General features: G+C 39.5%; 1 long non-coding RNA gene and 1 pseudogene across 1 annotated transcript in view; one reads left to right on the plus strand and one right to left on the minus strand.

Annotated features, from left to right (window-relative positions):
• The window catches only part of LOC147576910 (uncharacterized), a 154006-nt gene that overhangs the window by 98634 nt on the left and 40713 nt on the right, over positions 1-14659 (minus strand). The gene's annotated exons all lie outside the window — the stretch shown is intronic.
• LOC112866256 (U2 spliceosomal RNA) lies at positions 9852-9970 on the plus strand (annotated as a pseudogene).

Below are 14659 nucleotides of genomic sequence, written 5' to 3' on the forward strand. Positions count from 1 at the left end.
ACAGCCCCTTCCCCCAGTCTACCTTTACAGTAGAAAATAGCTCAGCATTAAATATTAAATAAGTGAACTTGTTCAGTGCTATGATAACCCACAGCACAGTTTCTAAAGCACACTCACACATTTCTAAGCCTCCCAATTAATCAGATGAAGTTAGAACCTCATGACATTGTAGACACCTCTAACAAGCTTGTTTTAAAAGAGTAAAAGAAACGTGTTGATTGGAGCAAGTCAGTACTAACAATAAAGACAATGTATTCAACTCGTCCAAGCAGCTCCATGGGTGGGAGGGGGGAGGAGGGGGTGAGAAGCAGAAAGTAGTTAAGGTAGTGAACTTGGCTGACTGGCAGACTGGTGCCTTCCTCCAGAATTACCACCTCAAAACCTACTTCCTCAAACTGCCTGTACAGTCTCTTATTTGGGCAGAACGGGAAGGTCCCTACTCCTGTGCTAACTTGGATTTCAGCCTTACTTCCACAAACTCCACCCAGTGGAGCAGGTACAGAGGCGCGCAGGGTGGCAGAGATGGGAAATGCAGGGAGGAGGGGACAGAGTCCTGTCGCTGCCTTTCCACCCATGAAGAGACAAGAGAAACTGTCCCCTCATTTCTGCACAGTGGGAGAGAGGGGTGAAGGGTCTGCAGATTAATTCATCGTGACAACCTTCGTGAGGAGCCTCAGTGTTTGATCTTGAAAAGACTTCATAATTCTTTTGATGGCTTTGAGAAGAGACTGGGTAAAAAGTTAACTTCCTTTTTGATTCTCTTATCAAGAGTAAATAAAGTTCAACTTCGCACGTTCTCTAGCCAGCGAGACCCAGAGATCAAGTCTGTGATGGAGGGAATTCAATAAACATGAGGAAATGTGACCCGTCAGGGAACAAAGATCCCACTGTGCTCCTCTCCAAAGGGAACCTGACTCTTCCCCTGAAACTGTCATAAGCCTTGGCCAGAGAAGCATTCTTACCTCTGCAGGGAGTCGCCGAGCGATCAGGTGCGCCTGTCCCCGACCCCAGAACTGCAGTTTGCTTCCTTTTCAAAGAAACTCACCTGGGCAGGAAGACAGGAGATAGAGCACCTGATGAATGGGCACAGTGAGGTTAGCTGGCTTTGCAAACAGAGTTTTGCCGCTGTCTTCAAGTGACCTTATCTCAATGATGCCTTCTTTCTAGTCTTCAGGTTTCCCTTCTGTGCAATGGGATAGCAATTTCGCCCTTATCTAATTCACCCGGTCAGCATCAAGATGCTGACACTTCACCTGCCATCATGCCACACGGCTGTAGGGCGGGGTCTGGCCTTCGGTCCCGGGTGGTCTCATATTAGATGGGCTAACTGGTATTTCTACTTGGTGCTTGTTTAAAAAAAGGAAGTGCACTTTAGTCAAAAGTTCTTTTAGTCAAAGAACTAATGGCCCATAACAAGAAGAATAAATATTTCCGATAAAAGATTTATGAATCTTTTAAACAGTTTTTTTTTAATGTTTTTATTTATTTTTGAGAGAGAGAGCACGAGCAGGGGAGGGACAGAAAGAGGGGGACAGAGGATCGGAAGCAGGCTCTGTGCTGACAGCAGAGAGCCTGATACGGGGCTCGAACCCATGAACTGTGAGATCATGACGTGAGCCAAAGCTGGGCGCTTAACCAACTGAGCCACCCAGACACCCTAAACGCTTTATGAATCTTTTTTTTTTTTTTTGTAATTTATATCCAAGTTAGTTAACATATAGTGTAATAATGATTGCAGGAATAGAATTTAGTGATTCGTCACTTACATGTAACAGCCAGTGCTCATCCCAGCAAGAGTCCTTCTTAATGCCCCTTGCCCACTTAGCCCATCCCCACACCCAACAGCCCTCTAGCAGCCCTCAGTTTGTTCTCTGTATTTAAGAGTCTCTTATGGTTTGTCTCCCTCTCTGTTTTTATATTATTTTTGCTTCCCTTCCCTTATGTTCATCTGTATTTATCTGCTAGCCATCTGGATGTCTTCTTTGGAGAAGTGTGTGTTCATCTATTCATGTCTTCTGTCCATTTCTTCACTGGATTGTTTGTTTTCTGGGTGTTGGTTTTGATAAGTTCTTTATAGATTTTGGATACTAACGCTTTATCTGATACGTCATTTGCAAATGTCTTCTCCCATTCCGTCAGTTGCCTTTTAGTTTTGCTGATTGTTTCCCTCCCTGTGCAGAAGATTTTATTTTGATGAGGTCCCAGTAGTTCATTTTTGCTTTTGTTTCCCTGGCCTCCAGAGACATGTCAAATAAGAAGTTGTTGTGGCCAAGGTCAAAGAGGTTGCTGCCTGCTTTCTCCCCTAGGATTTTGATGGCTTCCTGTCTTATGTTTAGGTCTTTCATCCACTTGGAGTTTCTTTTTGTGTCTGGTGTAAGAAAGTGGTCCAGGTTCATTCTTCTGCATGTCGCTGTCCAGTTTTCCCAGCACCACTTGCTGAAGAGACTGTCTTTATTCCATTGGGTATTCTTTCCTGCTTTGTCAAAGATTAGTTGGCCATACGTTTGTGGGTCCATTTCTGCGTTCTCTATTCTGTTCCATTGATCTGAGTATCTGTTCTTGTGCCAGTACCATACTGTCTTGATGATTACGGCTTTGTAATACATCTTGAAGTCTGGGATTGTGATGCCTCCTGCTTTGGTTTTCTTTCCCAAGATTGCTTTGGCTATTTGGGGTCTTTTCTGGCTCCATACAAATTTTAGGATTGTTTGTTCCAGCTCTGTGAAGAATGCTGGTGGTATTTTGATAGGGATTGCACTGAATATGTGGATCGCTTTGGGTGGTATGGACTTTTTAACAGTATTTGTTCTTCCTATCCAGGAGCATGGAACGTTTTTCCATTTTTTGTGCCTTCTTCAGTCTCTTTCATAAGATTTCTATAGTTTTCAGTGTATATCTTTTTTACCTCTTTGGTTAGATTTATTCCTAGGTATTTTATGGGTTTTAGAGCAATTGTAAATGGATTAATTCTTTGATTTCTCTTTCTGCTTCTTTATAAATCTTTTAAATTTTATCTTCTGTACCTGCATTACCCACTCAAAAATAATTATTTACATTTTGAAAATCTAATAAAAAAATAGGGAGCTTTTCCACTAATTAAAAAAAATTTTTTTAATGTTTATTTTCTTGAGAGACAAAGAGAAACAGAGTGTGAGCGGCAAAGGAGCAGAGAGAGAGGGGGAGAAACAGAATCTGAAGCAGACTCCAGCCTCTAAGTTGTCAGCACAGAGCCTAATACGGGGCTCAAACCCACTAACCTTAAGATCATGACCTAGGTGAAGTCGGACACTTAACCAACTGAGCCACCCAGAGGCCCCTCCCACTAATTTTTAATGTACTATTGTTTGCCAAGGCTTAAACTTATACATCTATTTTGGTGAGATTTATCATTTGTAATTTATCAATAAAATTACTTTATTTTTTTTAAAATTTTTTTTTAACGTTTATTTATTTTTTTGGGACAGAGAGAGACAGAGCATGAACGGGGGAGGGGCAGAGAGAGAGGGAGACACAGAATCAGAAACAGGCTCCAGGCTCTGAGCCATCAGCCCAGAGCCCGACGCGGGGCTCGAACTCACGGACCGCGAGATCGTGACCTGGCTGAAGTCGGACGCTTAACCGACTGCGCCACCCAGGCGCCCCAATAAAATTACTTTATAGTCCATAGCCTTTCCCAAGATATTTGTACACCCCAGGGGCTTCTACAACCCCAAGTGGTGAAATATCCTTCCATTCTTCTTCAGTTGGGGTCTTCACCTGCTAACAAAATGGTCTCTTATTAGCTTTAGTCCACTAAGAGAACAAAAGACTTACTTCACATTTTTGCCAGTCTGACTCTAATCTCCTGCTTCCTCACATATTATATTCAATTCAATCAACATCTGTTGAGTTCCCAATATGTGCCAGGAACTTCTCTGGCATCTGGGGTTACAGCGATGTGTAAAGCACAGCCCCTGCCTTCCAGATGTGTATTGTCTTGTGGAGGAAGATATGTATCATAGAAATTCTGTCCACCCAAAGGGGCTTTTAGAGACCATTTACCATAAATCCCTTTATTTATAGATGCTGTTACAAAGATCCAGAAAGGTAAAGTGATTTACCCAAGATGAGTACTGACTGGAATTTGTACCCTGTGGTTCAGAGTCTGGGGTTTGTCCCACCATATCCTAGTGGGGGAATGGAAACCAACACAAAACAAGAAACAAAGCTTCTCCATTGTGGCTTTATCCAGAGAAGAGAGAAAGGCAAGACTCATCTCTGTTCTATGGATCTGATAATCAGGATGAATCGCTAACAAGTAATTTAGAGGGGCACCTGGGTGGCTCAGTCAGTTAAGCGTCCGACTTCGGCTCAGGTCATGATCTCACTGTCCATGAGTTCAAGCCCTGTGTCGGGCTCTGTATTGATAGCTCAGAGCCTGGAGCCTGCTTTGGATTCTGTGTCTCCCTCTCTCTCTGCCGCCCCCCCCCCCCCCCCCCCCGCCATTCATGCTCTGCCTCTCTCTGTCTCAAAAATAAACATTAAAAAAAATTAAAAGAAGTAATTTAGAAATACATACACATTGGGGCACCTAGGTGGCTCAGTCAGTTAAGCAACCGATTCTCATTTTGGCTCAGGTCATGATCTCCTGGTCTTAAGATCAAGCCCCACATAGGGCTCTTTGCTGAGTACGGAGCCTGCTTAAGATTCTCTCGCTCTCTGTTCCTCTCCTGCTTGTGCATGCACACACTCACGCGCTCTCTCTCTCTCTCTCTGTCTCTCAAGAAAAAAAAAGAAGAAGAAGAAGAAAAAGAAATACATAAACATTTTAAACCCAATATTTCATAATCTACAATTTATGTTTAACATTTAGGAACTTTGAGATGATTTGACCCAGGCAAATATTTCATCAATCCCCACTGTTTCCTGCCTCCTAACTGTCTTTATGCATTCTTGAAGTTGAACGTAACTGTAAGTGAGGGATCCAGTCAGACCCATATTTTTCTTTTATGGTTTGAAAATATTTTTATTTTTAGGTTGCAAAGATTATGAGTGGCTTACTCTTTAATTTTACTTACTGTTTTATTGAAATACAATTGATATGCAAAACTTACACATAGACAATATATACAATTTGATGAGCTTGGTCTCTATTTTTTTAAGTTGATTTATTTATTTTGAGAGAGAGAGAGATAGCACGAGTGGGGGAGGGGCAGAGAGAGAGGGAGAGAGAAAGAGAGTCCCAAGCAGGCTCCCTGCTGGCAGTGCAGAGCCTAACGTGAGGCTCGAACTCACAAAATTGTGAGATCATGATCTGAACTGAAACCAAGAGTGGGAGGCTTAACTGATTCAGCCACCCAGGTGCCCCAATGAGTTTGGTCTTATGCATAAACCCTTAAAACTAATACCACAGCCACCATCTCCAAAAGCCTCCTTATATCCTTTTGGGTTTTGTGTGTGTGTGTGTGTGTGTGTGTGTGTGTGTGTGTGGTAAGAACACTTACTATGAGATCTCCCCTCTCAACACATTGTTAAGTAAACAATACAGTAGTGTTTATGGTAAACACAGTGTTGTAAAGCACGTCTCTGGAGCTTATTCATCTTGTAAAACTGCAACTTTATACCAATTGAATAATAATTCCGCATTGCCCTCATCCTCTGGCCCCTGGTAACCACCGTTCTATTCTCTGCCTCCGTGGTTGTGACTGTTTTAGGTACCTCCTATAGAAGACATCACACTGTATTTGTCCTGCTGTTACTGGCTTATTTCAGTTAGCATAATGTCCTCCAGGCTCATCCATATTGTTGCAAATGTTTTCTAAAAGGCCGAATAATATTCAATTGTGTGAATATACTGTATGTTCCATGACCATTCATCTGCCGATGAATATTTAGGGTGTTTCTGTATCTCGGCTATTGTGATAATGATGCAGTGGTCGTGGGAGGCAGATGTCTCTTCAAGATACAGATTTCTTTCCTTTAGATATATACCCAGAAGTGGGATTGCTGGATCATATGGTGGTTCTATTTTTATTGTGGGGAGAGGAACCTCCATACTGTTCTCCACAGCAGCTGCACGATCTTAATCCCCACCAGCAGTGTAGAAGGGTTCCACTTTCTCCACATTCTCGCCGGCCCTTTTTACCTTTTATTTTTTGACTGACCGATCCCCTGCAGGTGCTCTTCTCTTAGCTGTATGCTATTTCCAGAGTGTTCTTGAGGGAAGCCTAGCTAGCCAGTGATCCCCACCACATGGTAAGGACCCTGAAGACAGAGCCATCTTTTCTGTTTCCTGAAGTTGTCTCCTACCCTAGCCACCACTTTCTGTAAGGCCCTGTCCTGAAAGATCTAGGCTTTTAACCAGGCTGGAATTCTAAAGCAGAGGCAGCCAGCCTTGGCCTATCTCAAGGGGCTGTTTCTGCTGACCCCTCTCATGTACTCCTGCTTAGAAGTACCTCAAGCCAGCAGCCCAGTAGTGATCTCAGAATATATGAAACATCCTTTAGGGACTTGTTTAAAAACCTTTTGTGTACATAAATTCAGAGCAAATAATAGCCTATTCCATAAATGTCATGAGGCCTTAGAGATTATCTCATCCAATTAAAGACAACTGAGGCTCAGAGAGGTGAAATAAATTACCCAAATGTATGTAGCTACTTGGTGACGGAACCAAGTTTAGGATTCAAGTTTCCTCAAACCTACTGCAGTACATTTTTCAATAGATCACCTTCCGATTCAAATTAGAAATATATAAGTAGTAATGAATTAGTAATGAATATTTAAGGAGTGCTGGAAGGCAAAAGGCTCCATGCGAGGTGTTGCAGGGGACACGCAAATGAATTACATGCACTTTCCTTCCTCTAGGGGCTCCTAGCCTAGAAAAAGAGAGAAACAGCACTGTAATTTAAGGCAGCTTTCAAAAACCTACAATATTTGAGATTAAGCAGTACAAGATTGGGAGAGATAAGAAAGGGAGTAATTTTGAGTCAAGAGATTTAGGAAACCCAGGGGGAAAGGTTGGTTTGAGCTGAGCCTTGAAGGGCGAGTAGAATTTTGACAGTGGTCATGGAGACAGAAGGCAATCTAGATCATCAGGACACAGCCACAGAGGCAGATGGGTTTCTGAGGTCCTCTCTGATCTCACTAATTAATTAGAGAAGGTGGCATCTGAATTTCTGGTGACTGGGTGCAGGGTTCGGCACGCTCGACTGGGTCTGGAGGTCTAGCTCTTGATCCATTTCCAGTAGTAGCACAGGCCAGAGCATTTGCTGATTACTCAAAAACCTATACAGTCTGAGTTCTTATCCCATCTCTAGTACATACTACCAAAATGGCATTGTGCAAGTTATTTAAACCGCTCTCTGCCTCAGTTTGCTCATCTGTAACATGGAAACTAGAGCATTTACCTCATAAGCTCGTTGTGAGAAATAAATGAGTTAATATAGGGAAAGTGCTTAGAACAACGTCTGGGTCTTGGAGTTAGACAAGTGTTTGTTAATTCAGTCCCATCTGACAGAATTGCAATAGCTTCTTTCCGGTCAAAGATTCTTCGCAGAAGCAAAACAAAACAAAAACTGTGAGGATTTCCCATTGTTACTCAGATTAAAAAAAGGGGGGGGGGGTGCGAGAAAAAGCTCCATACCACATTCCGTGATGAATTCATGAAATAAATGCTTGCGGTACAGTGTCCTTTATCGTTGCCCCAGTGCCCTGACTCCCCTTAGCCAGCAGATCCCAGACAGGTGAGGTGACCCCTTGTGATGCTCCTCACCCTGAGATGAGGGGCTTGGCCTTACCCGGAATTATAGTCTGTTCTTGGTAATGCATTGAAGTCACATGGGAGCTTGATTCTCTATGGCTCAGAATAGATCCTGACCTCACTGTGGGCTCCCTCTGCTAATGGTTTCATGTATTCCAGATTGCATTACTACCAGGAATCGATTTTTCAGCTCTTTAAAAACAGTCTATTTTGGTCATCTTTCCCCTACTCTTAGAGATGTATTTATTTCCCAGAATGTGTAGTGACTCGCAGACAAAATAAATTCTGATAACTGAAATGGAAGCAATCGGTCGTCCAGTGGTCAAGAAAGCTGGGAGGTTTTCCTTGAGAAATTCTTTTGTAGGTCAAAGCAAAAGAAATTCGGTTCTCTAGTGTGGAGGCCCCAAGTGAAACAAACAATGTAACATCCACCCGAGACTTGAGAACTTCTAGAAAAGCTGTCGGATATATGGAGTTCAACAGCTTAGACAGTGATACTATCCAACATGGTACCCCTAACCCATAAGGCTATTGAAGCACGTGAAATGTGGCTGGCATGTTTGAGGAAATGAGTTTCTACTTTTGTCTAATTTTATTTGATTTTAATTTAAAAATCCATGCTTCATTCAGTATCGAAAAGCTTTTTAAGTTTGGGGAAATCTGGGGATATAAATCTACATCAATTATAAATATTATGTAATCTAAATACACATCAAGTATTTCTGATTAAAATTTAGCATCCAAATTGAAATGTGTTATAAGTCTAAATTACACTGGATTTATAAACTTAGTATTAAAAAAAGAATGTAAAATACCACCTTAATAATCTTTTCATATTGATCGCATGTTGAAGTGATAATATTTTTTGTTATGTCAGATTGAATAAAACATATCATTAAAATTAAGTTCCCTGGGCTCTTGTACGATATGGCTTAGAAAAATTTAAAACACTTTGGAGACTCACATGTTTCTATGGGACAGTGCTATTATAGAGCAGTTTCAAAAACACCAACCCATTTATTCTTTACAGCAACCCCATGAGTTTGTCAAAACAAGTGTTATTATTTCTGTGTTGAAGATATGGAAACAGAGGTTCAGGTAGTTGTAGCTCACTAAACCCTGGAATAAGAGGCAGAGACTGACTTCATGGCTTCTGAGTGAAATCCAGGCTCTTCCAGTGCACTGGGTTGGCTTGAAACTACAGGTGAAACTTAAGAAAAGCCATTTGGATTCACAATTGAGCCTACTCATTCTATACCTAAGCAGCTCAAGGGAGTCTAACGAGCCTTAAAAGAACAACATGTCCCAAGCAAAGTTCGCATGGAGATAAATACACAGAGTCACTTTCAACATGTGAACTGCACTCATTTGGCCTTCATGTCTGTTTGGGGACGCTTCAACAAGCATTTTCATGCTATAAATAGGGTACTCAAATGTATCATATGGTCATTGCTCTGTATCATAAACATGAGTCTAGTCACTGAGGTTTGCCCAGTAATCACAAGGCCAGTGACAGCAAGCTGACTAACTAAAGGAAGTTAAAATGTAGGCTAAATATAACAGCAAGAGAAAAAACTATAAGGAACCAAACAATAAAGCAAGAAATGTCTAATTCACTAACGGGAAGAAAAAAAAAGCAAAACCCATAAAACTTCACCGAAGATGATAAAAACACAGAATTTAAAAAATAAAGAAGGACAGACAACATCCTCATGAATGAGAACACTAAATATTATAAATTATCACTTTGCTCCCCAACTACTAATAGGGAGCTTAATAAAGAAACATGCTAAGTGACACCATAGGGATATAATCAGCAAAATACAAACTGTTGAAAACACTACCAAACACCCAGATTCTCCAAAAACAATGTATTTCAAGAGGAACACAAAAGAAATAGGGAATTAGCATAAATGTTTTAAAAGACTTTTAAAATACAACAATTATAACTTGTGAATCTTGTTTGATCCTGATTTTAATTTATTAAAAACTTTTAATTAAAAAATGTTAAGCACCTGCAAATTTTAACGTTGGATATTTGATGAGGAATTGTTTCATTTTTTCACTATGATACTGAAATAGTAGTTACTAGTTTAATAAACTTTACCCTTTTATCGCTTCTCGGCCTTTTGGCTAAGATCAAGTGTAGTAACTTTACCCTCTAAAGGCACAATTTACATTTGTAAAATATTTACAAATAAAATATGCCTGAAATTTGCTTCAAAATACTATAAAAGAAATTTAAACCCTGGCACAATTCTAAATTACTGTTAGTTCTGTACAGGTAAAAAGAATTAAAAACAGAAGAATATGTACCATTGCCTTTGCTACAGACTTAATTTTCTTTTAAGCCATACAGAGAAAGACAGATACCATATGTTTTCACTCTTATGTGGATCCTGAGAAACTTAACAGAAACCTATGGGGGAGGGGAAGGAAAAAAAAGAAAAGAAAAGAGGTTAGAGTGGGAGAGAGAGCCAAAGCATAAGAGACTCTTAAAAACTGAGAACAAACTGAGGGTTCATGGGGGGAGGGAGGGTAGGGTAGGTGATGGGCATTGAAGAGGGCATCTTTTGGGATGAGCACTGGGTGTTGTATGGAAACTAATTTGACAATACATTTCATATAATAAAAAAATAAATAAAAATAAATTTTCTTTTAATAAAAGCTTGCTATCCAAGATTTCTGAAATTTCTTCTTTGAGGTATGATAATTTAAGTGGTATCAGACTAGCTCTCTCACTTGAACTAGCACAACTAGTAACTAGAACAACTGGTAAAAATATAGGAAACAAATATAGACTGTGGCCCTATGATAAAAGATAAAAATGAGATAAGCTCATTAATTGTTTTTGCTTTCTGATTAGAAACATATTCCAGAATATAAAGCTAAGAGAGAGTTTCTTTAGCAAAACAAAGAGTTCTTGCTGGATTAAGAAGACAGCGCTCCAAGTTTAGAGAGGCTGTTGTGGCTGAAATGTGCAAATTGGAGTACTTGAGAGAAGAGATCTATGTTGAGAAAGAACTCCAGAAATCTGGAAAGGGATCTCCTCAAGTTTGGTATTAATATTAAGCTATGTGTGCATAGTGTGAGAGAGTACAAGAGGTTTGGTAAAGAAAAACTCAATCATCAATTACCCGGGAACTGTAAACTGAGCAGCTACCAGAGCTCACGTAGGACTGGAAGACATTGAAATTCTTCCAGACAAGTAAGAGATTTCATTAAACACTTTAAAAATCCCATAGATTGGGATTATGCTCAACCCATAAGCCTGGGCTGCTCAGTGGGTTGAGCATCTGACTTCAGCTCAGGTTGTGATCTCATGGTTCTTGGGTTCAAGCCCCAAGTCGGTCTCTGTTCTGATAGCTAAGAGACTGGAGCCTGCTTCAGATTCTCTGTGTCCCTCTCTCTCTGTTCCTCCCCTCCTCACACCCTATCTGTCTCTCTCAAAAATAAAGATAAAAAACAAAAAAGAATTCCATAGAGACACAGAAAGAACATGTTTTAATAGTGGGGCTAAAATTGCCCTAAAGGTTCCAAAATGACCCTAACTAAGGTCAAAAATAAACCTCAAAGGACCAAGATGATCTTAAATTAACTGCCTGCCAGAATAAAATAACTGCCTGCCAGAAAACTGCCTGCCAGAACATTGTTTAAATATAGGCAATGAAACCAGACACGCAACAAGTGGAATGAAATGTCTCACATTCAATCAAGAATTACTAGACATACAGAGAAGCAAAAAAATGAGACGTCTATGCAGGAATGAAATCAGACATTAGAAACAGATCTAGAAATAATATATATATTGAAATTAGCAAAAACTACAGTACAACAAATATTACAAATATGTTTAAGAATTTAAAGGAAAACCTGAACAAAATGGAAATTCCATGCTGCTTATAGGCATAAGTCTAGAAAAGACAAATCTAATCTATAGGGACAGAAAGCAAAGTAGTAGATGCCTATGGATGCTTATGGGAGCTGGAATGGGGCTCCAGTAATTTTCTTTCAGTATTTTATAACTTGATTGGGGTGCTGATTATACTCAAAACTCATCAAAATGTACACATAAAATGAGTGCATTTTATTAGATACGTAAATTATATCTCCGAAAAAAGTTGACTTGAGAGTCAAAAAAATAAAAATAAAAACAAGTAGAGGAAGGCGGATAAGGGTATGAATGGACCTAGGTTGGCCATGAGTTAATGATTTGTGAGGCTGGATAATGGCTACATGGTAATTTGCTATATTATTCAAAGTTCCTTGTAATTAAAAAGAAAGTTGGGTATATATATATATATATATATATATATATATATATATATATTAAGGGGGAGAAATAAACTGCTGGTTCTTTCAGAGAGAATATAATATTGCAGATATCTTTTCTTTGGCTTCTCCTTAAGCATTTTCTCTTTCTAAATTTTTATTTTTCTTTTATATCCCCAATTCTTACTTCATTCTTACTACTTCCTCCTAGACACTTAGTCTAAGTGGTCCACATCCTTGGATACTTATGTATTTTTGAAAAACAGTATTGCTTTTGCTATATATGTATTTTAAATGTATATATATGGTATCGTGCAATAGATTCCATCTTGTTTCTTCTTTTTTGTTTCACTCAGCACTATTTAGAATCTATATGTATCTCTTCTTTATTGCTGTGACTGTTGAAAGGGTTTCACTTATTAACTCCTCTAGTGAGGGATGCCTCAACTGCCTCCAATTTCTCACCAAATCTTCAAATGCTTCTCATCCTATTCAGAGTGAAATCCAAAGTCTTACCAGTACATAAAACACATTCGTTATCTGCCCCCATTTCTCTTTCTTGCCTCATTTCCTCTTGCTTTCCTCCCAACGTCCTCAGATCAAGCTACACTAACATTGTTGTTCCTTAAACATTTTAGGTATGCTCTCAATTCAGGTCTTTATGCTTCCTGTTAACTCCTCCAGAATTACATGGTTTATCCCTCACAGGTCTTTGCTCAAATGCCTCCTCTTCAATCAAATCTTCCCTGGCCACCAAATTTAAAATTTTCACCTGTTCCTCTTTGCTCTAGCCATCCCACACCCCTTTATCCTGCCTTTCTTTTCTCTGTATAATTTATCATCATATGAAATACCCTAATTTTACTTTTTAATTGTATTCATTGTCTTTTCTCTTTACTACACTGTAAGCTTAATGAAAGCAAGTGTGTGTGTGTGTGTGTGTGTGTGTGTGTGTGTGTGTGTTTACTAACTCTTGATTTCCCTACCATCTAAAATAGTTTCTGGCCCATTGTTAGCACTCAAATACTTATTGATTAAAATACTGCCAGATTCATCTGTAGAATAACTATACCAGTCTTTATAAGCAATATGAAGATTCTCATTCCCCTCATTCTAGCCAAATATTGGTATTGCAAGACCTTCTAATTTTTACCAATCTAATGGATATAAGATGCTATTGTATTTTTGCTTTAATTTTATTTTTTCTAATTACTGGTGAAGTTGAGCATCTCCATATATATTTGTTAGCTGTTTGCATTTTTCTAATGCAGAGCAAGGCCCAAACTGTTTTCAATTCTATGAAGGCTGAAAGAGGTGAGGAAGCTGCAGAAGAAAAGTTTGAAGCTAGCAGAGGTTGGTTCACGAGGTTCAAGGAAAGAAGCCATCTCCATAGCATGAAAGTACAAGGTGAAGTAGCGAGTACTGATGCAGAAGCTGTAGCAACTTACCCAGAAAATCTAGTTAAAATAATTAGTGAAGGTGACTACACTAAACAATAGATTTTCAATGTAGGCAAAACAGCCTTCCATTGGAAGTTGCCATCTAGGATTTTAATACCTAGAGTGGAGAAGACAATGTCTGACTTCAAAGCATCAAAGTTCAGGTTGACTCCACTCTTAAGGGCTAACACAGCTAGTGACTTTCAGTTGAAGCCAACACTCATTTATCATTCTGAAAATCCTAAGGTCCTGAAGAATTATGCTAAATATACCATGCTTATGCTTTATACGTGGAACAGCAAAGCTTGCACGTCAGCACATCTGTTTATGACATTGTTTACTGAATATTTTAAGCCTAATGCTGAGACCTACTACTTGGAATAAAAGACTCCTTTCAAAATATTACTGCTCATTGGCAATGCACCTGGTCACCCAAGAACTCTGATGAAAATGTATAATGAGATTCATATTGTTTTCTTGCCTGCTAACACAGCATCCATTCTGCAGCCCATGGATCAAGGAGTCATTTTGCTTTTACATCGTTATTTAAGAAACGTCTCTCATAAGGCTACAGCTGCCATAGATAGGGATTCTCCTGATGGATCTGAGCAAAGTACATTCAAAAATCTTCTGGAAAGGATTCACCATTCTAGATGCCATTGAGAACATTTGTGATTCGTGAGAAGAGGTCAAAATGTCAACTTTAACAGGCGTTGGGAAGAATGTGATTGCAACCCTAATGTTTGACTTTGAGGGGTTTAAGACTCCAGTGGAGGAAGTAAGCGCAGATGTGGTGGGAACAGTAGGAGAACTAGAATTAGAAGTGGAGTCTGAAGATGGGGCTGAATTGCTTCCATCTCATGATAAAACTTGAAAGGATGAGTAGTTGTTTCTTATGGATGAGCAAAGAAAGTGGTTTCTTGAGATGAAATTTACTCCTATTGAAGACGCTGTGAAGATTGTTGAAGTGACAGTAAAGATTTAGCATCTTACATTAACTTTGTTGATAAAGCGGTGGCAGGGTGTGAGAGGACTGACTCCAATTCTGGAAGAAGTTCTACTCAGCCTAAGCTCAGCCGGAACTTAAACTTTACACCTTATTCAAAAATTAACTCAAAATGGGTCTTACGTCTATATGAATCACATAAGCTATAAAAGTTTTAGAAGAAAACGTCGGAGAAATCTTTAGGACTAAGGGTTAGGCAAACGG

Source organism: Puma concolor, chromosome D1 (genome assembly GCF_028749965.1).
Source record: "Puma concolor isolate L17-30 chromosome D1, mPumCon1.1.hap2, whole genome shotgun sequence".
Classification (NCBI taxonomy): Eukaryota; Metazoa; Chordata; class Mammalia; order Carnivora; family Felidae; genus Puma; species Puma concolor.